Below are 22,844 nucleotides of genomic sequence, written 5' to 3' on the forward strand. Positions count from 1 at the left end.
ATTGGGCTACTGGAGGGAGTGAAGCTGCAGCGAGTACAGCCAGGGAGGCTGTGTAAGGGAGGCAGCGGTGAGGCTGCCAGGAGCTACGGGAGCGACAGAGAGAGAAACAGCAACGAGGCTGTCAGAGTCTACGGGAGTGACCCAGAGAGGAAGCTGCAGCGAGTACAGCCGGAGGGGCTGCGTGAGGGTAACAGCAGCGAGGCTGCTAAGGAGCTACGGGAGCGACGGAGACCAACAGCGGAACTGTTGGCGGTGATGGGAGCGACAGCGGAGTCGGCACCGTGTGGAAGGAAGCAAACAAAGGACAGCCGTGTGGGAAACAGAAACCGAACCAAATAAAGGACACCAAGCCAGATATCGTGGTCGAGTCTTTTATTACACTGGTGTCAGAAGTGCAACGGCATGTCGAAGCAAGTAAGAAAGAAAATTATTCCGGCGCCAGCATCGGCTTCTTCGTCCGACGACGACGACCTCCCTCCAACCATGGATTCTGCTGGGGTGGTGGAGGAGAGCCCTGCTGAAGCGAGCATGGGGACTGGAGTTGAAGATGTCGCCGCGGGAGCGGGCCCGCCAACATCATCGGACGCTGATCCACGATGGCAGCAGATGGCGGAGCAACTGGAGGCACTCAATGACGTCCTGGCGCAGCTGTGTCATCTCGTTACGCCAAGGACGACGACGGAGGAAGCAGAAGGTGGTCCACGGTCCGCCACGTTGTCTGCCCTGCCGCCGCCATTAGCCACGCGGCACGATGCCGCCATCTTGCGCGCTCCGCGGCGCCAAACCGCCATCTTGGCCACGCCGCGGGCCGACGCCATTTTGAATTTGCCACCAGAGGAACCATCGTTGGAGGACGGCGTGAAGAGGAGTCGGAGTCGCCACCTTACCACAGTTAAAGAATTCTCCATCGGGGGCGATTGGAGCGCTCTCGCCTGCAGATTCTTGGCGGCGGTACGTTCTGCAAGATGGACCGATGCTGAGGCCTTGGAAGTGTTGCCGACTCTACTGGATGACGAATCAGTTCGATTTTTCCGTTCCATAACGGGCGAAAAGAAGAAGACTTTACGTGGAGTTTTTGAAAAAATGGCCGACGCTTACGAGCCACCTGACGATGCGCATCGGCGATTTGCTCAACGACAACGAGCACCCGAGGAATCGCCCGTGGCATTCAGGGGTGCGGTGCTGGAGCTGGCCATGGCAGCATATCCAGAGACGCCACCGGACCTGCTCGAGCCTCTCATTTTAGGTAAAATGCTGGAGCTGTCTCGGGATCTGGGGATCCCCATGCCTGTGTGTGGGCATGAGAAGCTCACTTCCCGGGCGGCAGCTAAATGTCTGGATGCGCAGTTTAACCTCCGTCGGTGGAAGCAAGTTGCGGCGTGGACGGGGGGGCCCGTCGCAGAGGGTGGCGCTCTGGGTTGGGACCCTACGAAGGCGGTCTACGTGCCGGATGAGAGGGGCCCTCAGGAGCTGACGGCCGCCTCTGCTCCATGGTCGGGACGCGGTGGGCCGGGCCCGCGCGCTACACTACCGGTACGGGGCCGTCGGGATGTAAGGCCTGCGCTTCGGCGCAACGATGTCGACTGCTTCCGCTGCGGGCGTAGGGGCCACTACGCCAAGGACTGCTGGGCCCGCGTCCCGGGTCCGCCGCAGCAGGAGGCCTCATCAACAGACAAGCCGACCAAAGAACCTCCGAAACAGGCAAGTCGGCACGCACCAGACACCCGGCAAGGCTTTGCACCTCACCCATCACCTTCGTTGTGCGATCCTAATGTTGTTGTTAAAGAAAGGCCATCGACGGGGCCTTGTCGCTCGGTGACGCAGTGGCGCAAATTGGCACGGAGAGTCGTCGCGGCCGCTACGGGTTCGTCCACTGTATCGGGGTCTATACAAGGGGTGGACGTGCGCATTTTGGTCGACTCCGGAGGGTCCGCGACTATTATATCGGATGTCATTTTCCATCTGTTGGGCATCCCACCGGGGGCCGTGCGTCCGGTTTACGGGTTGTGCGTCGCTGCGAACGGGGGTAGCATGGGTATCGTGGGCCGCTAAAATATCTATCGGGGATGTGTCGGCCTCGGGCATTGTGTTAATCTCAAGATCTTTGGCGGTTCCTTGTTTATTAGGCACCGATTTTTTGGCTAAGATGCCCATTTTGATCAAAATTAATGAGAATTGTATTGAATTGCCGGGTGGCCGTCAAATCTCGTTTCTGCCGTCGGCCTGGGGGCGACCTGCTTCAGCCACACAAGTGCAGGCGCTGTCCGTCGCATCTGTGGACATCCCACCTGGCTCACAGATGCTTATTCCCTTGCGGTATCGGAAGCCCCTGCCTGATCGGCTAGGAGCAGTTGGGGTCTTGTTGTCACCGTCCACCACGATAACAACCGGGTTGGCGTTAGTGGGGGCACAGACCATCGTCCGGCCGGATCAATTGCCGTTTTTACAGGTGCTTAATGCGGGTGTGGAAAACGTCCGTGTTCCGGCTGGTACGGTTGTGGCACATGCCACTACGGCATTTGCGACTCAGGATTGTCTGCATGGCCAGGGAGTGGTTGCTGGTGTTTCCGAGCCAAGGGGTTCGGATAATCGATGGATTGCTGACTTATGTGACGGAAATTCTTCCCTGTCCATGGATCAACGTGGTGCGGTTCGTAAATTGTTATTGACGTATTTGGATGTGTTCAGCTCCGATGATTTGGATTTGGGGCGCACCTCGTTGCTTTACCATCATATTGATACGGGCGACGCTGCCCCTATTCGATTGAATTCGCATCGGATGAGTCCTGCTGAGCGAGAACACGTTCGGGGGGCAGTGGAAGACATGTTGGCTGCGGACATTATATCGCCATCTAACAGCCCATGGGGCGCTCCTATAGTTTTGGTTAAGAAAAGGATGGCAAATTGCGATTTTGTGTTGATTTCCGGAAATTGAATAAGATATCGGTGGCAGATGCGTACCCCGTGCCGCGTATGGACGACTCCCTTGATGCATTGTCGGGGGCTAAGTTCTTTTCTACACTGGACCTCTCTTCGGGATTTTGGCAGCTTCCCCTTGACGAGTTCTCACGGGAGAAAAACGCATTCCGTACGCCGCAAGGGTTATTTCAATTTAACTGCCTTCCGATGGGATTGAATGCGGCCCCTTCTACATTTCAAAGGTTGATGGAGCTCGTTTTGACGGGGTTGCAGTGGGAGACATGTCTTATATATTTGGACGATATTATTGTCTTCAGCCGCACATTTGATGAACATTTAAAGCGGCTGGAGACAGTGTTCACGAGGATGCGCTCTGCGAATTTGAAATTCAAACCAAAGAAATGCCACCTACTGCAACGGTCCGTCCGTTATTTGGGGCACATTGTGAGTGCTGAGGGGGTGTCCACGGATCCGGAAAAGACGGCGTGCGTCCGGGATTGGCCAACTCCGGCCACCGTGGGGGATGTTCGCCGGTTTTTGGGATTTGCCTCGTATTATCGAAGATTTGTGCCGAATTTTGCAACAATCGCGAGGCCCTTGCATCTCCTTACGGGTAAAGGACGTAAGTTTGCTTGGGGACAGCCGGAAGAGGCGGCCTTTCGGAGTCTGCGCGATCTATTGGCTACAGCCCCAACATTGGATTATCCCGATTTCGATCACCCATTCATTCTTGATACGGACGCGAGTGACACAGGTATTGGTGCGGTATTATCTCAGTCTAAAGGGGGTGTAGAGCGCGTCGTGGCGTATGGTAGCCGGGTCTTGTCTCCCGTGGAAACCCGCTACTGTGTCACTCGCAGAGAACTTCCGGCTGTTGTTTTTTTCCTACGGCAATTTCGACCGTACCTTTACGGTCGTTCCTTTATTGTGCGTACGGATCATGCGGCCTTGCAATATGCACTTAAAATGGACCAGCCATCCGGCCAGTTGGCGCGTTGGTTGGACACGCTGCAGGAATTTTCCTTCCAAATTCACCATCGGAAGGGGGTGCGCCATGCGAACGCAGACGCACTTTCCAGATTGCAGCGGCGCGCCCCTTGCAAATGTGCGTCGGGGACGCATAGGTGTTCACCGATTCTACCCCCCCCTCAGCCACTTGCGTTGGCCGTCGAGAAGTCGGATGCTCCGATGGAACCGGGACCGACTGACGGGGTTTTGAATCTGCCGCGGTCTGTGTGGATTCGGGAACAGATGATGGATGAGTCGTTGTTGTCCTTGCGGAAGCGGTCTGCGGGGGGAAATGGGAGTTCGAGTACGGCTGTGGGGCCGGAAACCGCTCTCCGAGATGGATTGCTTATGTGGAGGGAAGGGTTCCAGGAATGCTGGCGTCTGGTGGTACCAACGTCCCTGCGATACGAGTTGATTAGAACTCTCCATTGTGACACGCTTTTACATCTAGGTGTGCAGAAGACCTTGTTGACGTTGCAACGTCATTATTTTTGGCACGGCATGGCGACAGATGTCGTAGGGCACGTGCGCGCGTGCCCTGATTGCGCCCGACGTAAGCCGCCTAAACATCCTTACGTGCCGCCTATCCAGTCAATTCAGGTGTCTCGGGTTAATGAATTGGTGGCACTGGACATATTGGGACCTTTCCCACCATCGGCGAGGGGTAATAAATATTTGCTGGTTGGGGTTGAGTACCTCTCCCGTTGGCCGATGGCCTGGCCGTTGCCCGACCAGTCGGCCGCGGCCATTACCGACGCCTTTTTGTTTCGGTACATTATGGACAAGGGGGCGCCTGAGAGACTCCTCACGGACCAGGGCCGAAATTTCTCTTCTAAATTATTGGCGGAAGTGTGCGCGGGCATGGGGATTAAGAAAGTACGGACATCCCCATACCATCCGCAGACGTATGGTATGGTTGAGCGGCTAAACAGGACATTGTCTGCCATGCTTTGCCATACCGTGAGTGAACAACAATCAGATTGGGATCTGCACATCCCTGGGGTGCTTTCGGCGTACCGGATGACGCCTCATGCGGCTACAGGTTATTCGCCGTTTTACCTTATGTATGGTCGGGAAAACGTGCCGCCGATGGATGTGCAATTGAGAACCGGGGTGAGAGGACCTCGTAAACCACTCCGTGAGTACATTCATGACACGGTTCGCCGGGTCACGGAGGCGCGGGAGAATGCCCGCGTGGCTACGGCCAAACCCCAGGCCAGGAACGAGCGGTATGCTCGACGTTCCAAGGGGGAGTGCCCCTGGAAGGTTGGGGACCTGGCCTGGCTCCATTGTCCGCAGGTACGGCCGGGAACCTCTCCTAAATTGCACAAACCTTGGCGAGGGCCTGTCCGCCTCATGGAGGTTCCCAACCCACAGTCAGCGCGCGTTCAGATTGGATCTCGCCGCTGGTTTGTTCATACGTCGCGCTTGAAACCATATATTGCTCCCCTACATGATGCGTCATCTCCCAATGTTGCCTTGCCGGGGTCTGTTGCTGCCGACTCTCCCCTGCCTGCGTCCATTGATCTTGCTAGAGCGCCTGTCGTACCTGTTCCAGGCAGACCGACCGTGACACCGCGGGTGACGAGGGGTCCTGCTCGGAGGGCGCCTGCCAGGTCTGCGGGAACTTCGAGCCCTGCAGCCCTTCCGACCCCGCTGCAAGCACATTCGCGGCACACGGCCGAGACTAATCCTTCAGGGACACGGGACGTTGGTGGACTTCCAACAGCGACAGGAGGCTTACGCCCTGTCATTCCTCAAACTCCATCACGTTCCCGTTCTGCGGGTGGGCCGCCGACCGTCCTGGACGGGCCGGCGACCCGCACACGTTCTAAATCACTTACGTTTCGTTGATTGTTATGTTGTGTTGTTGTTCTTGTTCTTACTGTCGTATTTATTGCATGCTTCTCGTACGTTCGTTGATGTTACTTTGTGTTGTTGTTCTTACTGTTATATTGCATGCTTTGTGTCCTTTGGTGTGGAAGGTCGGTTCGCCGCATTACGGTTTGGTATTGTTCAGCCGAGGTCGGCTGGGTTTTTCTCTACGGGGGAGGGTGGTGTAATGCGGGCGTAAGCGACCTTCCGGATGTGACGTCACGGGGAGGTGGAGTCATGTGACGTGGGAGGAAGGTTCGGGTCTTTAAGCGGTAAAACTGGAAGAAGAGGGGAGTTAGTGGGAGACTGGAAAAGGGTGAGGCCACGCCGGGCGAACCAAGGAGGGGTGGCACCGTTGGCCAGCGGTGGCCAACCCCGGAGACAGTAGTGGGCTACTGGAGGGAGTGAAGCTGCAGCGAGTACAGCCAGGGAGGCTGTGTAAGGGAGGCAGCGGTGAGGCTGCCAGGAGCTACGGGAGCGACAGAGAGAGAAACAGCAACGAGGCTGTCAGAGTCTACGGGAGTGACCCAGAGAGGAAGCTGCAGCGAGTACAGCCGGAGGGGCTGCGTGAGGGTAACAGCAGCGAGGCTGCTAAGGAGCTACGGGAGCGACGGAGACCAACAGCGGAGCTGTTGGCGGTGACGGGAGCGACAGTGGAGTCGGCACCGTGTGGAAGGAAGCAAACAAAGGACAGCCGTGTGGGAAACAGAAACCGAACCAAATAAAGGACACCAAGCCAGATATCGTGGTCGAGTCTTTTATTACACAGGTAACAAGCTGAGATTAGGAGCACTCTCTTTAAGAGTGTACTCCTAATCTCAGCTCGTTACCTGTATAAAGAACACCTGGGAGCCAGAAATCTTTCTGATTGAGAGGGGGTCAAATACTTATTTTCCTCATTAAAATGCAAATCTATTTATAGCATTTTTGACATGCGTTTTTCTGGATTTTTGTTGTTGTTATTCTGTCTCATTGTTCAAATAAACCTACCATTGGAATTATAGACTGATCATTTCTTTGTCAGTGGGCAAACGTACAAAATCAGCAGGGGATCAAATACTTTTTTCTCTCACTATATGTATCCCTTTTTGCGGTTTTGACTCTTTAAGTGACTCAAGGGCATGTTTTGAGCAGTGTTTACAGTAGGCGTGGTTTGGAATTTCTTCATGGTGTTTGATATCTTAAGGGGAGGCGCCCTCCCTGCATGTGTGATGTATTGCTACCACGTGCTTCTGGAAGACAAATGCGGTTTGGAGGTTCTGATTCTATGGAATACATATATATCTTGGTCGTGTGTGATTTACATGTTTCGCATTTTATTTCTTCTGGATGACCCTCGGTATAATATTTAATAATTATTATTTGGTTTATGTTTAACCAAGATTTTTGATCTACCATAGTTGTTACCACAGATATTCCTAGGGTTTTATTGACCTTGTTCCCCGTCTGTATCCAGGGATCCGTGCTTTTTATTCTCGAGTTGTATTTTGATATCCTGAGGTTTGGAGATCTGGCTAAGTAAATTCACGTAGATAGAAATATACAATAACAAACAATATTTCTGGTGAATAAGAGTAAAATAAGGTAAGTAATAATAAAAGTCACTAATGTAGACTGCAGTCTGGTACTTGATCTGAGTGAGTGTGTTGGCAGTCTTTGATGTCGACTTATTCTTGTCGCTAAGTTTCGAACTTTACCTTTAACTAAAAACAACTTTAAAAAAAAAAACGTGTCTGTTCGGTTCTTGCCGCCCAGGAAGAATTGTGGCGCATGTTGCTTGTACGTGCTATGTGGCAGCCTTTTAAGCCGTGTAGAGATTTCCCCAGAATCTCATTAGCAACCCCCCCACCTCTCCCCTTTTTGCACCAGGGTTTTTTTTATTACCTGTTATGTCTGCTTCCTAGCCTGGTGTGGCTTGTGGGAGGCAGCTGCTGTTTTAGGGGAGGGTGTTTGTGTCGCCCCCTTTTTGCCCCAAGCGACACCCCTATCGATTATTATAAAAAATATATATATTGTCAGACTTATTCTTAATATCAATTTTGGAAAAGGACCTATATATGCAATAGAGGTCATGAGTGATGGAACGAGGTGAGAGAGACAAGGCGAGAACGACGAGGTGAAAAGTGAGGGAACGAGGTGATGAGTGAGGGGACGAGGTGATGAGTGAGGGGACGAGGTGATGAGTGAGGGGACGAGGTGAGAGAGACGAGGTGATAAGTGAGAGGACGAGGTGGGAGAGACCAGGTGATGAGTGAGTGGACGAGGTGAGAGAGACAAGGTGACGACAAAGCGAGTGAGCGCGGTGATGATGTGACAAAGAAAAAAAGTGAGAGGACGCGGTCATGATAATATTTAGGGGATGAGGTAAATGAGACGAGGTGATAAGACAAGGTGAGAGGATGAGGTCAGTGTGAAGTGACGATGTGTGTATCTAACGTGATGAGGTGCGTTCCCTTTTGCCTCTATGCTCAGTCAGAAGCAGCAATTACAATTACACACCTGTGCCTCGAGCCCATTGCAGTGTGACTGTGTGAGTGACAGTCGGTCGATGGTGGTTGCTCACTCACAACAACTTGCTCCTGCACTCGGTGGAGCCTGTACGGGGCATCTTTGGCGGTAGTTAGATGCCCGCTCACGGACACCAGTGACGATTGTCTGAACCGGTACCTGGGATTCCACTAGGTCGACTCGGTCTCAAATGAGTACCTAGTGCGATGTGTAAATATTGGCACGGGGGAGACAAAGGCGGCAGGCGTGATGCTGGCCAACCACCCCCTCATGTGCCGTGCCGGCCTTCGTAGGTGCTCGCTAACAGCACTTGCCCCTACAGACTGTTAAGACTTTCGGGCAGAGGTGTGGACTCGAGTCATGTGACTTGGACTCGAGTCAGACTCGAGTCATGAATTTGATGACTTGCGACTCGACTTGGACTTGCATAACAATGACTTTGTCCCACCTATGAGATGTGGACTCGAGTCATGTGACTTGGACTCGAGTCAGACTCGAGTCATGAATTTGATGACTTGCCACTCGACTTGGACTTGCATAACAATGACTTTGTCCCACCTCTGCTTTCGGGGGGATTTGCCTTTGGTGAAGGTGATGATGATGTTGCTGGTCGTCTGAATGTTGAACTTCCGTCACACCGGAGGGAAGGTGCGGGGGGGAAGGCCAATTCAACATGACATAATAATCAACAAAACACAATCACGCAACAAAAAACTTGTCGTTTAACTTCTAGCGCCATAGTGTTACTGACGAATGCGTTTGTTGATATTTTCACTCTGAAAGGGGTATCGGCTTGGCCGTGATGATATGGCAGTGCCGCTATTACATATGTAATAAAAGACTTGACCACGATCTCTGGCTCAGTGTCCTTTATTCGGTCCGTACTGCGTTCCCACACGGCTGTCTCTCTTATTCTCTCTGTGCTGGTTCCGATGTCACTCCAGTCCACATCAGCAGCCCCGCTGCTGTTCTTGTCGCTCTTGCAGCCCCACAGCAGCTCCGCTGCTGTACTCTCACACAGCTCCCTTGGCTGTTCCTGCTGCAGCTCTGACAGCCTCGTGCTGTCTCGCCTTCTCGTCGCTCCTGCGACTCTTGGCAGCCACCCCGCTGCCCCTCACACACAGCCTTACTGCCTATCTCTATCTGCAGCTTTACACCTCCCAGTAGCTCCCTACTGTTCCCAGGGTTGGCTCCCGCTTCTGACGGTGCCCCCTCGGCTCGTACGCCCGCGTGGCCCCACACCTTTCCATTCACACCCCGACTGCCTTCTCCTTCCGGTTTACCCGCTTAAGGACCCCCTACCTTTCACCCACGTCACCTGGCTCCGCCTCCTCGTGACGTCACATCCGGAAGGTCGCTTTCGCCCGCATTACACCACCCTCCCCCATAGAAAAAACCCAGCCGACCTCGGCTGAACAACACCAAAGCGTAATGCGGTGAACCGACCTTCCCCCTTAAAGGACACTAAGCATGCAATATAACAACAAGAACAACACACAAGTAACATCGACGAACGTACGAAAGCATGCGATAAATACGACGGCAAGAACAAGAACAATAACAACATACAATCAACGAAACGTAAGCGATTTGGAACGAGTGCGGGTCGCCGGCCCGTCCCGGACGGTCGGCGGCCCACTTGTAGAACGGGGACGCGATGGAACACGAGAAATGACAGGGGGTAATTCCCCTGCTGCGATTGGAAGTCCACCGACATCTCGTGTCCCTGACGCATCAGTCTTGGTCGCATTCCGCGAATGCGCCTGCAGCGGGGTCGGAAGGGTCGCCGGGCTTGAAGGTGCCGCAGCCCTGGCAGGCGCCCTCCGAACAGGCCCACTCCTCCCCCGCGGTGTCACGGCCGGCCTGTCTGGAACAGGTACGACAGGCGCTCTAGCAAGATCAATGGACGCAGGCGGGGAAGAGTCAGAGTCAGCAGCAACAGACCCCGGCAAGGCAACATTGGGAGATGACGCATCACGTAGGGGAGCAACATATGGTTTCAACCGCGACGTATGAACAAACCAACGGCGAGAACCAAACTGAACGCGCGCCGACTGTGGATTGGGAACCTCAATGAGGCGCACAGGACCATGCCAAGGTTTGTGCAATTTAGGAGAGGTCCCCGGCCGCACCTGCGGGCAATGGAGCCAGGCCAGGTCTCCCACCTTCCAGGGGCACTCCCCCTCAGACCGCCGAGCATACCGCTCGTTCCGGGCCTGGGCTTTGGCCGTAGCCACGCGGGCGTTTTCCCGCGCCTCCGTAACCCGGCGAACCGTGTCCTGAATGTATTCAGGGAGTGGTTTACGAGGTCCCTTCACCCCAGTACCCAATTGCACATCCACCGGAGGCACGTTTTCCCGACCATACATAAGGTAAAACGGCGAATACCCTGTAGCCGCATGGGGCGTCATCCTGTACGCCGAAAGCACTCCGGGGATGTGCAGATCCCAATCCGATTGCTGTTCACTCACAGTATGGCAAAGCATGGCAGACAATGTCCTGTTCAGCCGCTCAACCATACCATCCGTCTGCGGATGGTATGGAGATGTCCGTATCTTCTTAGTCCCAAGGCCTGCGCACACTTCAGCCAATAATTTAGAAGAGAAATTTCGGCCCTGGTCCGTGAGGAGTCTCTCCGGCGCCCCCTTGTCCATAATGTACCCAAACAAAAAGGCGTCGGTGATGGCCGCGGCCGACTGATCGGGCAACGGCCAGGCCATCGGCCAACGGGAGAGATACTCAACCCCTACCAGCAAATATTTATTTCCCCTCGCCGATGGTGGGAAGGGTCCCAATATGTCCAGTGCCACCAATTCATTGACTCGAGACACCTGAATCGACTGGAGAGGCGGCACGTAAGGATGTTTAGGTGGCTTACGCCGGGCGCATTCAGGGCACGCGCGCACGTGCCCACGTGCCCTACGACATCTGTCGCCATGCCGTGCCAAAAATAATGACGTTGTAACGTCAACAAGGTCTTCTGCACCCCTAAATGCAATAGTGTGTCACAATGGAGAGTTCTAATCAACTCAAATCGCAAGGACGTTGGTACCACCACACGCCAGCTTTCCTGGAACCTTTCTTGCCACATAAGCAGACCATCTCGGAGAGCGGTTCGCGGCCCCACAGCCGAACTCGGACTCCCATTGTCCCTCATAGACCGCTTCCGCATGGACAACAACGACTCGTCCATCATCTGTTCCCGAATCCAGACAGACCGCGGCAGATTCAAAACCCCATCAGTCGGTCCCGGTTCCATCGGAGTATCCGACTTCCCGACGGCCAACGTAAGCGGCTGAGGGGGGTTCAGAATCGGCGAACACCTATGCGTCCCCGACGCACATTTACAAGGGGCGCGCCCTGGTAATCTGGAAAGTGCGTCAGCGTTCGCATGGCGCACTCCCTTCCGATGTTGAATTTGGAAGGAAAATTCCTGCAGCGTGTCCAACCAACGTGCCCACTGTCCCGATGGCTGGTCCATTTTAAGTGCATATTGCAAGGCCGCATGATCCGTACGCACAATAAAAGAACGACCGTAAAGGTACGGTCGAAATTGCCGTAGGAAAAAAACAACCGCCAAAAGTTCTCTACGAGTGACACAGTAGCGTGTTTCCGCAGGCGACAAGACTCGGCTACCATACGCCACGACGCGCTCTACGCCCCCTTTAGACTGTGATAATACCGCCCCAATACCTGTGTCACTCGCGTCCGTATCAAGAATGAAAGGGCGATCAAAATCGGGATAATCCAATGTCGGGGCCGTAGCCAATAGATCACGCAGACCCCGAAAGGCCGCCTCTTCCGGCTCTCCCCAACCAAATTTCCGTCCTTTACCCGTAAGGAGATGCAAGGGCCTCGCAATCGTCGCAAACCCCGGCACAAATCTTCGGTAATACGAGGCAAATCCCAAAAACCGCCGAACATCCCCCACAGAGGCCGGAGTCGGCCAATCCCGGACACACGCCGTCTTTTCCGGATCCGTGGACACCCCCTCTGCACTCACAATGTGCCCCAAATAACGGACGGACCGTTGCAGTAGGTGGCATTTCTTTGGTTTGAATTTCAAATTGGCAGAGCGCATCCTCGTGAACACTGTCTCCAGCCGCGTTAAATGTTCCTCAAATGTGCGGCTGAACACAATAATATCGTCCAAATATATAAGACACGTCTCCCACTGCAACCCCGTCAAAACGAGCTCCATCAATCTTTGAAATGTAGCAGGGGCCGCATTCAATCCCATCGGGAGGCAGTTGAATTGAAATAACCCCTGCGGCGTACGGAATGCGGTTTTCTCCCGTGAGGACTCGTCAAGGGGAAGCTGCCAAAATCCCGAAGAGAGGTCCAGTGTGGAAAAGAACTTAGCCCCCGACAATGCGTCAAGGGAGTCGTCCATACGCGGCAGGGGGTACGCATCTGCCACCGATATCTTATTCAATTTCCAGAAATCGACACAAAATCGCAAGTTGCCATCCTTTTTCTTAACCAAGACCACAGGAGCGCCCCATGGGCTGTTAGATGGCGATATAATGTCCGCAGCCAACATGTCTTCCACCGCCCCCCGAACGTGTTCTCGCTCCGCTGGACTCATCCGATGCGAATTTAACCGAATAGGGGCAGCGTCGCCCGTCTCAATGTGATGGGAAAGCAAGGATGTGCGTCCCAAATCCAAATCGTCGGAGCTGAACACATCCGAATACGTCAGCAACAATTTACGCAGCGCATCACGTTGCCCCACGGACAGGGAAGAATTTTCGTCACATAAGGTAGCGATCCAACGATTATCCGAACCCCTTGGCTCGGAAACACCAGCGACCACTCCCCGACGATGCGGACAATCGTGCGTCGCAAACGCCGTAGTGGCATGTGCCACAACCGTACCGGCCGGAACACGGATGTTTTCCACCCCCGCATTAAGCACCTGTAAAACCGGTAATTGATCCGGCCGGACGATGGTCTCTGCCCCAACTAACGCCAATCCCGTTGTTATCGTGGCGGATGGTGACAACAAGACCCCTAATGCTCCTAGCCGACTGGGCAGGGGCTTCCGATACCGCAAGGGTATAAGCATCTGTGAACCAGGTGGGATGTCCACAGATGCGACGGACAGCGCCTGCACCTGTACGGCCGAAGCAGGTCGCCCCCAGGGCGACGGCAGAAACGAGATTCGACGGCCCCCCGGCAATTCAATACAATTCTCATTGATTTTAATCAAAATGGGCATCTTAGCCAAAAAATCCGTGCCTAGTAAGCAAGGAACCGCCAAAGATCTCGATATTAACACAACGCCCGAAGCCGACACATCCCCTATAGATATCTTAGCATCCACCTGGCCCACGATACCCATACTACCCCCGTTCGCAGCGACGCAAGACCCATAAACCGGACGCACAGCCCCCGGCGGAATGCCCAACAGATGGAAAATGACATCCGATATAATAGTCGCAGACGCTCCCGAGTCGACCAAAATGCGCACGTCCACACCTTGTATGGACCCCGGTACAGTGGACGAACCCGTAGCGGCCGCGACAACTCTCCGTGCCAATTTGCGCCACTGGGTAACTGAATGACAAGGCCCCGTCGATGGCCTTTCTTTAACAACAACAATAGGATCGCGCAACAAAGGTGGTGGGTGAGGTGTAAAGCCTTGCCGAGTGTCTGGTGCGTGCCGACATGCCTGTTTCGGAGGTTCCTTGGTCGGCTTGTCCGGTGTTGTGGGCTCCTGCTGCGGCGGACCCGGGAAGCGGGCCCAGCAATCTTTGGCGTAATGGCCCCTACGGCCGCAGCGGAAGCAATCGGCCTCGTTGCGCCGAAGCGCAGGTCTTGCATCCCGGCGGCCCCGTCCCGATGGCGTAGCGCGCGGCCCCGGCCTTCCGCGTCCCGACCATGGAGAGGAGGCAGCCGTCAGCTCCTGTGGACCCCGCTCATCCGGCACATAGATCGCCCTTGTGGGGTCCCACCCCATCGCGCCTCCTTCCTTGACGGGCCCACCCGTCCATGCCGCCACTTGCTTCCAGCGACGGAGATTAAACTGCGCATCCAGACACTTTGCTGCCGCCCGGGACGTGAGCTTCTCATGCCCACACACAGGCATGGGGATCCCCAGATCCCGAGACAGCTCCAGCATTTTCCCCAATATGAGAGGCTCGAGCAGATCCTGTGGCGTGTCAGGATATGCTGCCATGGCCAGCTCCAACACCGCACCCCTGAACGCCACGGGCGATTCTTCGGGTGCTCGTTGTCGTTGAGCGAATCGCCGATGCGCGTCGTCAGGTGGCTCATAGGCGTCGGCCATTTCCTCAAAAACTCCACATAAAGTCTTCTTCTTATCGGCCGTTATGGAACGGAAAAATCGAACAGATTCGTCGTCCAGTAGAGTCGGCAACACTTCCAAGGCCTCCGCATCGGTCCATCTTGCTGAACGAACCGCCGCCAAAAATCGGCAGGCGAAAGCGCTCCAATCGCACCCGATAGAGAATTCCTTAACTGTAGTAAGGTGGCGACTCCGACTCCTCTTTACGCCGTCTTCCAATGATGGTTGTTCTGGAGGCAAATTCAAAATGGCGTCGGCCCGCGGCGTGGCCAAGATGGCGGTTTGGCGCCGCGGAGCGCGCAAGATGGCGTCTTCTTGCCGCGTGGCCAATGGCGGCGGCAGGGCAGGCAACGTGGCGGCCCGTGGATCACCTTCTCGTTCCATCGTCGTCCTTGGCGTAACGAGGTGACATAGATGCGCCAGGACGTCCTTGAGTGTCTCCAGTTGTTCTGCCACCTGTTGCCATCTTTGGTCAGCGTCCGATGTTGTTGACGGACCCGCCATCGCGCCGACATCTTCCACGCCCGTCCCCGTGCTCGCCTCAGCAGGGCTCTCCTCCACCACCCCAGCAGAATCCGTGGTCGGAGGGAATTCGTCGTCGTCGGACGAAGAAGCCGATGCTGGCGCCGGGGGAATTTTCTTCCTTACTTGCTTAGACATGCCGTTTCACTTCTGACCCCAGTGTAATAAAAGACTTGACCACGATCTCTGGCTCAGTGTCCTTTATTCGGTCCGTACTGCGTTCCCACACGGCTGTCTCTCTTATTCTCTCTGTGCTGGTTCCGATGTCACTCCAGTCCACATCAGCAGCCCCGCTGCTGTTCTTGTCGCTCTTGCAGCCCCACAGCAGCTCCGCTGCTGTACTCTCACACAGCTCCCTTGGCTGTTCCTGCTGCAGCTCTGACAGCCTCGTGCTGTCTCGCCTTCTCGTCGCTCCTGCGACTCTTGGCAGCCACCCCGCTGCCCCTCACACACAGCCTTACTGCCTATCTCTATCTGCAGCTTTACACCTCCCAGTAGCTCCCTACTGTTCCCAGGGTTGGCTCCCGCTTCTGACGGTGCCCCCTCGGCTCGTACGCCCGCGTGGCCCCACACCTTTCCATTCACACCCCGACTGCCTTCTCCTTCCGGTTTACCCGCTTAAGGACCCCCTACCTTTCACCCACGTCACCTGGCTCCGCCTCCTCGTGACGTCACATCCGGAAGGTCGCTTTCGCCCGCATTACACATACTTCCACTTCTCCGTGTCCCTAACTTCTCTCAGTCTCCCCCTCCTCTCTCCATCTCCCCCTCCTCTGCGTCTGCCCCCGTGTGAGCACGCAGGTCGAGTACATGCTCGTCTCCTTCGATCACACGGCGCGCAGGGCCCGTGTCTTGTTCAATGCAGAGGAGCTGATCAACGACTTGAGAGCCATGGACGAGGAGGCCAACCCGGGGTGAGACCTCCTCACCCTCCCCTTCCTCCTGCCACATGCTCACAGGAGAGCGGCCGTGCCCCAACGGCCCCGAACCGTTTTCAAACCCAACACTTTGCGTAAATTGTGAGAATTCCCACTACCCCCCACCTTGCTCCCCCCATCGGGGAGGAGCAGGAGGAATGCACGCAGGCTGTAGACAAGCAGGGATAATGACACGCAGAGGTGGTGAGGGCGATTGGGGATGGCGAGCCGATCCCAGAGGAATAGATTTTCCGATTCTATTTTCGTAAAGTTTCGGAATCGATTAGATTTTTGGTACAAAATATCCAGCCCCAGCCGTGCATTTACTAATATAATGAGCCAATTATGTCTGTGTGTAACGCGCGTGACGTCACATAATCATAAACAGGTGGTGTCCTCCACATGGACCCCCCCCCCCTCATTAATAATCATGAACGGGTAACTTCACTCCATATTAATAAGGTGCAGCGGAAAAGAACATTTGTTTACGCAAATTGGTCTTCTTAGGTTTTTTCGGTAAAGTCACGTAGAAAGTAAAATAAAATAAAAACAAAAATCACGACGTTTCGGAGGCAACACAAGTCTCCGTCATCAGGTGGGACCGTCACAGCCAGATTAGCTGTATCAAGTGTGGCAATGATTCAAGATGTAATCCCTTAAAAGCGAGTTGAGGGGGGAGGGAGAGGGAGGGGGGAGCTCATCAGACTATGGTAGCCAATGAAAGGAACGTATCGGGAGGGAGGGGGGGCGAGGCCAAAAGGGTGGGCGATGGACGTGGAAGCGCTTGTGCGCAAGCGGCCAATTACTGCACACGCCAACACAATGGAGCGATTGTGCGCAAGCGGCCAGCCACTGCAACCGCCAACACAATGGGCAGAGAGGAGGAGGGGAGGTCTAATACACATGATAGACAAAAGAACGAAAATGATGATGGGCACAAACTTAGGGGGAGCTCATCAGACTATGGTAGCCAATGAATGGAACGTATCGGGAGGGAGGGGGGGCGGGGGGCGAGGCCAAAAGGGTGGGCGACGGACGTGGAAGCGCTTGTGCGCAAGCGGCCAATTACTGCACACGCCAACACAATGGACAGAGAGGGGGAGGGGGGGGTCTGATACACATGATAGACAAAAGAACGAAAATGCCCATGTTAATACCAATGCTGGCTGAACAATGAAGAGAGTACTGTTAAAAATAACTGGGGATGTTAACACTCGGTAAAGTACAATAAAATAGTGCCTGTCAGATAAGATGGTCCAAAAAATTGTGATTAAGTCTTTTTTGCGTGGTTGATAACATCTTTCCAATGATTACTAAGTTTGTACCCATCATCACGGTTGAAATTATGTCTGTGTTTGTATATTTGTATGGCTTCGTGTACAAACCTTTGATGGTAGCCGGGAGGTTTGCAGAGAACCTTGGTCTCGGAAAAGACAATTTCATGAGAGCCCACCGAGTTGTAGCAATGATCGGCCACGGCAGAAGAATCAGTTCTGCCGTGTTTCAGATCTGACTTGTGCTCGCGGACACGATCAGAAACATGACGTTTCGTTTCTCCAATGTAGCATCTCAAAAGAACTCTCTCATCAAAACGCTATACCACAGAGCACATGGCATTTCTGACAAACACCACCTGACCGGTGAATTAAGACATGTACATCGGGCCCTCAGGATGAACGGATACTCTGACCGTACTATCCGCCAAGCTGTCTCTCCCACCACACAGAAACAGCCACATGAAACTCCGACCAAAACCATCACGTTACCATACATAGCTGGCGTGACCAAAACGATCTCCAAAATTCTAAACAAACATAAGATCCAAGTCCGATTCAGTACAGTGCATAAAATCCGTGATCTGATTCCATCTGTGAAGGATGTCGTTCCTGACTTACTGTATCCTGGAGTCTACAAAATTGAGTTGCATTTGTGGTGATTGCTACATTGGAGAAACGAAACGTCATGTTTCTGATCGTGTCCGCGAGCACAAGTCAGATCTGAAACACGGAAGAACTGATTCTTCTGCCGTGGCCGATCATTGCTACAACTCGGTGGGCTCTCATGAAATTGTCTTTTCCGAGACCAAGGTTCTCTGCAAACCTCCCGGCTACCATCAAAGGTTTGTACACGAAGCCATACAAATATACAAACACAGACATAATTTCAACCGTGATGATGGGTACAAACTTAGTAATCATTGGAAAGATGTTATCAACCACGCAAAAAAGACTTAATCACAATTTTTTGGACCATCTTATCTGACAGGCACTATTTTACTGTACTTTACCGAGTGTTAACATCCCCAGTTATTTTTAACAGTACTCTCTTCATTGTTCAGCCAGCATTGGTATTAACATGGGCATTTTCGTTCTTTTGTCTATCATGTGTATCAGACCCCCCCCCCCCTCCCCCTCTCTGTCCATTGTGTTGGCGTGTGCAGTAATTGGCCGCTTGCGCACAAGCGCTTCCACGTCCGTCGCCCACCCTTTTGGCCTCGCCCCCCCCCCGCCCCCCCTCCCTCCCGATACGTTCCATTCATTGGCTACCATAGTCTGATGAGCTCCCCCTAAGTTTGTGCCCATCATCATTTTCGTTCTTTTGTCTATCATGTGTATTAGACCTCCCCTCCTCCTCTCTGCCCATTGTGTTGGCGGTTGCAGTGGCTGGCCGCTTGCGCACAATCGCTCCATTGTGTTGGCGTGTGCAGTAATTGGCCGCTTGCGCACAAGCGCTTCCACGTCCATCGCCCACCCTTTTGGCCTCGCCCCCCCTCCCTCCCGATACGTTCCTTTCATTGGCTACCATAGTCTGATGAGCTCCCCCCTCCCTCTCCCTCCCCCCTCAACTCGCTTTTAAGGGATTACATCTTGAATCATTGCCTCACTTGATACAGCTAATCTGGCTGTGACGGTCCCACCTGATGACGGAGACTTGTGTTGCCTCCGAAACGTCGTGATTTTTGTTTTTATTTTATTTTACTTTCTACGTGACTTTACCGAAAAAAACCTAAGAAGATGATTCCTTGCAGTCACGAAAGCTTCAAATCTAGAATTATACGCAAATTGGCTTTAATTTTAACCTTTCTTCATGGTAAATAAACCTAATAAATAAATCAACGCATCAACTAATATAACGAACCAAAAAAGTTTGTGTCTGTGTCCCGCGCGTGACATTACTCCACATGCGCCCCTCCCCTCATTATTATTCACGTGTGCCTGGATTTTCAGACGACCGCAGAAGAAGGTCGAGCGGCTATGACATTTTTTAAATGCAAATTCGCTTTCGATTTTACGTATATTCATACAAAGTGAAGGAAATAAATCATTATACGCCGCATCACTGTGCATTTGGTGTCTTTAGCTTCCTAATTATGCTATAATAAACATTTCTCTGCTACTTTGCAGACATTATATTGAATTCGAATTGTTTTCAACCCAGCGAGCGAAAGCGGAAGGTAAGTGTCAGAGCAGTAAATATCAAATAATTGATAGGTCCGTTAATTACAGTGCTATTATGATGTTACGTCAGGTGTTTTATGAAATAGTTGCGTGCAACAAACACTGCGATTAATGCAGTGCTGCTGTCAAATGCTGTCAGGTGTTTTATGACTTCGTTTTGTGCAACATTCACTGCCATTATTGCAGTGCTACAGTGAAATGCAGTGAAATGTTTAATGACATTCTTTTTAAAATATTCATATTTTTTGGGTCCCATAGATAGGTTCAAAGAAACGTAGTTTTTGTTATTGTTTGTGATTTTCTTTGAACCTATCTACGTGACTCTACCGAAAGACCCAAATAATATGAATTACTTCAGTCATGAATGCTTTAAGTCAAGATTTTTCAATATTCTTTGCCATTACATTTAGAAAAGATACAATTATACTCTGATAAATTTATTCATAACTCTAATGCTTATCTTTGGTCTTCGTTATTTGCTAAGTTACTTCAGACAGTATCGCCACTCTACTTTCTTCACTCTTCCCTATTAAGCGCCCTTTGGAGAAGATTCATTTGTTAGTTAACAGCTTCAGGTGATTTTAAAACAGTGCTAAAGTGAAGTTACAGTTTTTTTTTTCAAATTAGACAGCCACATAGATTGCTCACCTTTGACTATTGTGTAAGATACCGAAGAGTTCCTGGTCAAAAAATTACCAATTTTAATGCTTCTTTTGACTCTGCCAGCTAAATGTGGCCCCTCTGTAGATCACACTGCCCCTCTACAGTGTCTAAAAAGCGCGAGGCAACCTTATTCGCAGTTTTACAGCTGCTGGAGCACGTTAAGTGTCATAAGATCTAAATACGTGAGCCCAGGATTGCCAAACATCATGGAGGACGAAGATACTGCAGCTAAGAAACGCCGTTTGCAAAGAGAAAGACAGCAGAGATGGAGAGCTCGCCAGAGCCAAGACACTTTGATGCTGGAGCTCAAGTCAACGCAACAGTATGTTGGAGCGCAAACGGTGATCAGAGGCACATTCAACCCACAAATCAGTGCTGGAAAGCTTACAAAACCGTGTATTGTCGATTCGTACCTGCAGGTTGAACCTAATAATTTGAATTACATACGTCAACATCAGCCGAAATTACGAGTTGAGCTTTATCAAAAACTTGCCGATCACATAGAGAATGCCTATCAAATGGCTGCAGGACGAGCCGGAATTCCTGTTATTCTGCCATCGCCTTTCGAAGGTTCACCGCGGAACATGAAAGAGCAAAGCACGGACGCCATTACAATTTTCACAAAGCAATAGCTCCCGATCTCTTCATAACATTCACTGGAAATCCAAGGTGGCGAGAAATCACCAACAATTTGCAGCAAGGTGAACAAGCATCTGATCGACTTGACTTAGTGGCACGTGTTTTCAAGTTGAAACTGAAATCGTTGATGCAGGATCTCACTCTCCATGGCGTTCTGGGAATCTCAACGGCTTCCGTCTACACCATCGAGTTCCAGAATCGTGGTCTGCCTCACGCACACATCCTGGGAACATTGCAAGTTGATGATAGATTCCAAAGCTCTGAGCACATTCATCAGGTTGTGCCTGCTGAAATTCCCGTTGCGGCTAAAAATCCGCGGTTACACGAAATTGTCACAAGATGCATGATGCATGGCCCATGCGCAGCTGCAAATTCTCGCGCAGCCTGCATGCAAAATGGAAGGTACTAAAAGGCGTTCCCGAAGGAATTTGCTACCATGACAGTGCACAATGTTAACGGATATCCTTTGTATCATCGGCGACAAGGAATTTCAGCTGAAGTTCGTGGATCGTCAATGGATAACAGATATGTGGTGCCGTACAATCCATATCTGTTGCTGATGTACAATGCTCACATCAATGTTGAGGTCTGCACGTCACTACGAGCTGTTAAATATATTTATAAATATATTTACAAAAGATTATATTGCGCCAATATGACGATCACTACCAGCGAGATTTCTCTACTTACACACGACGAGCTGTGAAATTTCATCAACGCAAGATACGTCAGTGCACCAGAGCTATGTGGCGTTTGCTCGAGTCGCCAATGCATGATAGCTCGCATGCCGTGATGAGATTGCCCATGCATTTGCCACCTCAGCAATGACTTATGTTCCAAGAGGGTTGAGAAGATGAGGCGTTGGAAGCCGCACGAACAGGTCGCACGAAGATCGAAGCTAGGTTTCAGCTATGCTTCATAGATCCACACGCACAATAATTTATCTACAACGACATTCCCTACAATTGTGTATGTCAACAACAACTGGAAGCAGCGACAAAGAGGAGGCACTAAGATCGTTGCGAGATTATACAGTGTTCGAATAATAGATGAGGAGCGCTTCTATCTGAAGATGCTGTTGCATCACGTCAAAGGCGCTACCAGTTTTGAATTGCTCTGAACCGTCGATGGTGTCGTTTACAACGCATTCAAGGAAGCTGCCTTTCATCGGCATTTGCTGGATTCAGACGAAGAATGGGCTCGATGCATGCAGGAGTCCACGAAATGCCCAATCATATGCGACAGACGTTTGCTCACGAGTTGTGGAACAACCATTAACTTGACATGTTGCTGGATTATCTACGGTGTCATGACGAAAATGTTGCAACATGCCTCTGCACAACATCAACGCTATTCTCAAGCAACATAGATTGTCTTGTGCATCAATTGGTATTCCCGAACCGATAAGCCATCCAATCGAAGTTCAGCTATACGATGCAGTGCATGAAGAACGAGAAGTGGAAACGGGAATTTCCTCCCTTAATGGCCAACAGTTTGAAGCTTTAACAGCAATAATGAGAGCTGTCGATGATGAGCATGCTCAGAACAGACTTTCCTACTTAGTTCTAGATTTGAAGCTTTCGTGACTGCAATGATTCATATTCTTAGGTTTTTTCGGTAAAGTCACGTAGGTAAAACATTAAAATTAATGAAAGTAAAATAAAACAAAATAAAAATAAAAATCACGACGTTTCGGAGGCAACACAAGTCTACGTCATCAGGTGGGACCGTCACAGCCGAATTAGCTGCATCAAGTGAAGCAATCATTCAAGATGTAATCCCTTATAAGCAAGTTGAAGGGAGGTGGAGAGGGGGGGGGGGTTTGGAGAGCTTATCAGACTGTGGTAGCCAATGAATGGAGACGTGTCGGGACGGAGGGTGAGCGGTGATCAAAGACATCACGTAGTGCTCAACACAATGAATGGAAACGTGTCGGGACGGAGGGTGAGCGGTGATCAACGACTGCACGTAGTGCTCAACACAATGAATGGAGACGTGTAGGGACGGAGGGTGAGCGGTGATCAA

General features: G+C 52.0%; 1 pseudogene; it reads left to right on the forward strand.

Moving 5' to 3' along the window:
- Nucleotides 1-528: 528 nt before the first annotated feature.
- LOC144947985 (glutamate--cysteine ligase catalytic subunit-like) overlaps nt 529-22,844 on the forward strand; it is a 49,802-nt pseudogene continuing 27,486 nt past the window's right edge.

Source organism: Lampetra fluviatilis, chromosome 48, assembly GCF_964198595.1.
Source record: "Lampetra fluviatilis chromosome 48, kcLamFluv1.1, whole genome shotgun sequence".
NCBI classification, from domain to species: domain Eukaryota; kingdom Metazoa; phylum Chordata; class Hyperoartia; order Petromyzontiformes; family Petromyzontidae; genus Lampetra; species Lampetra fluviatilis.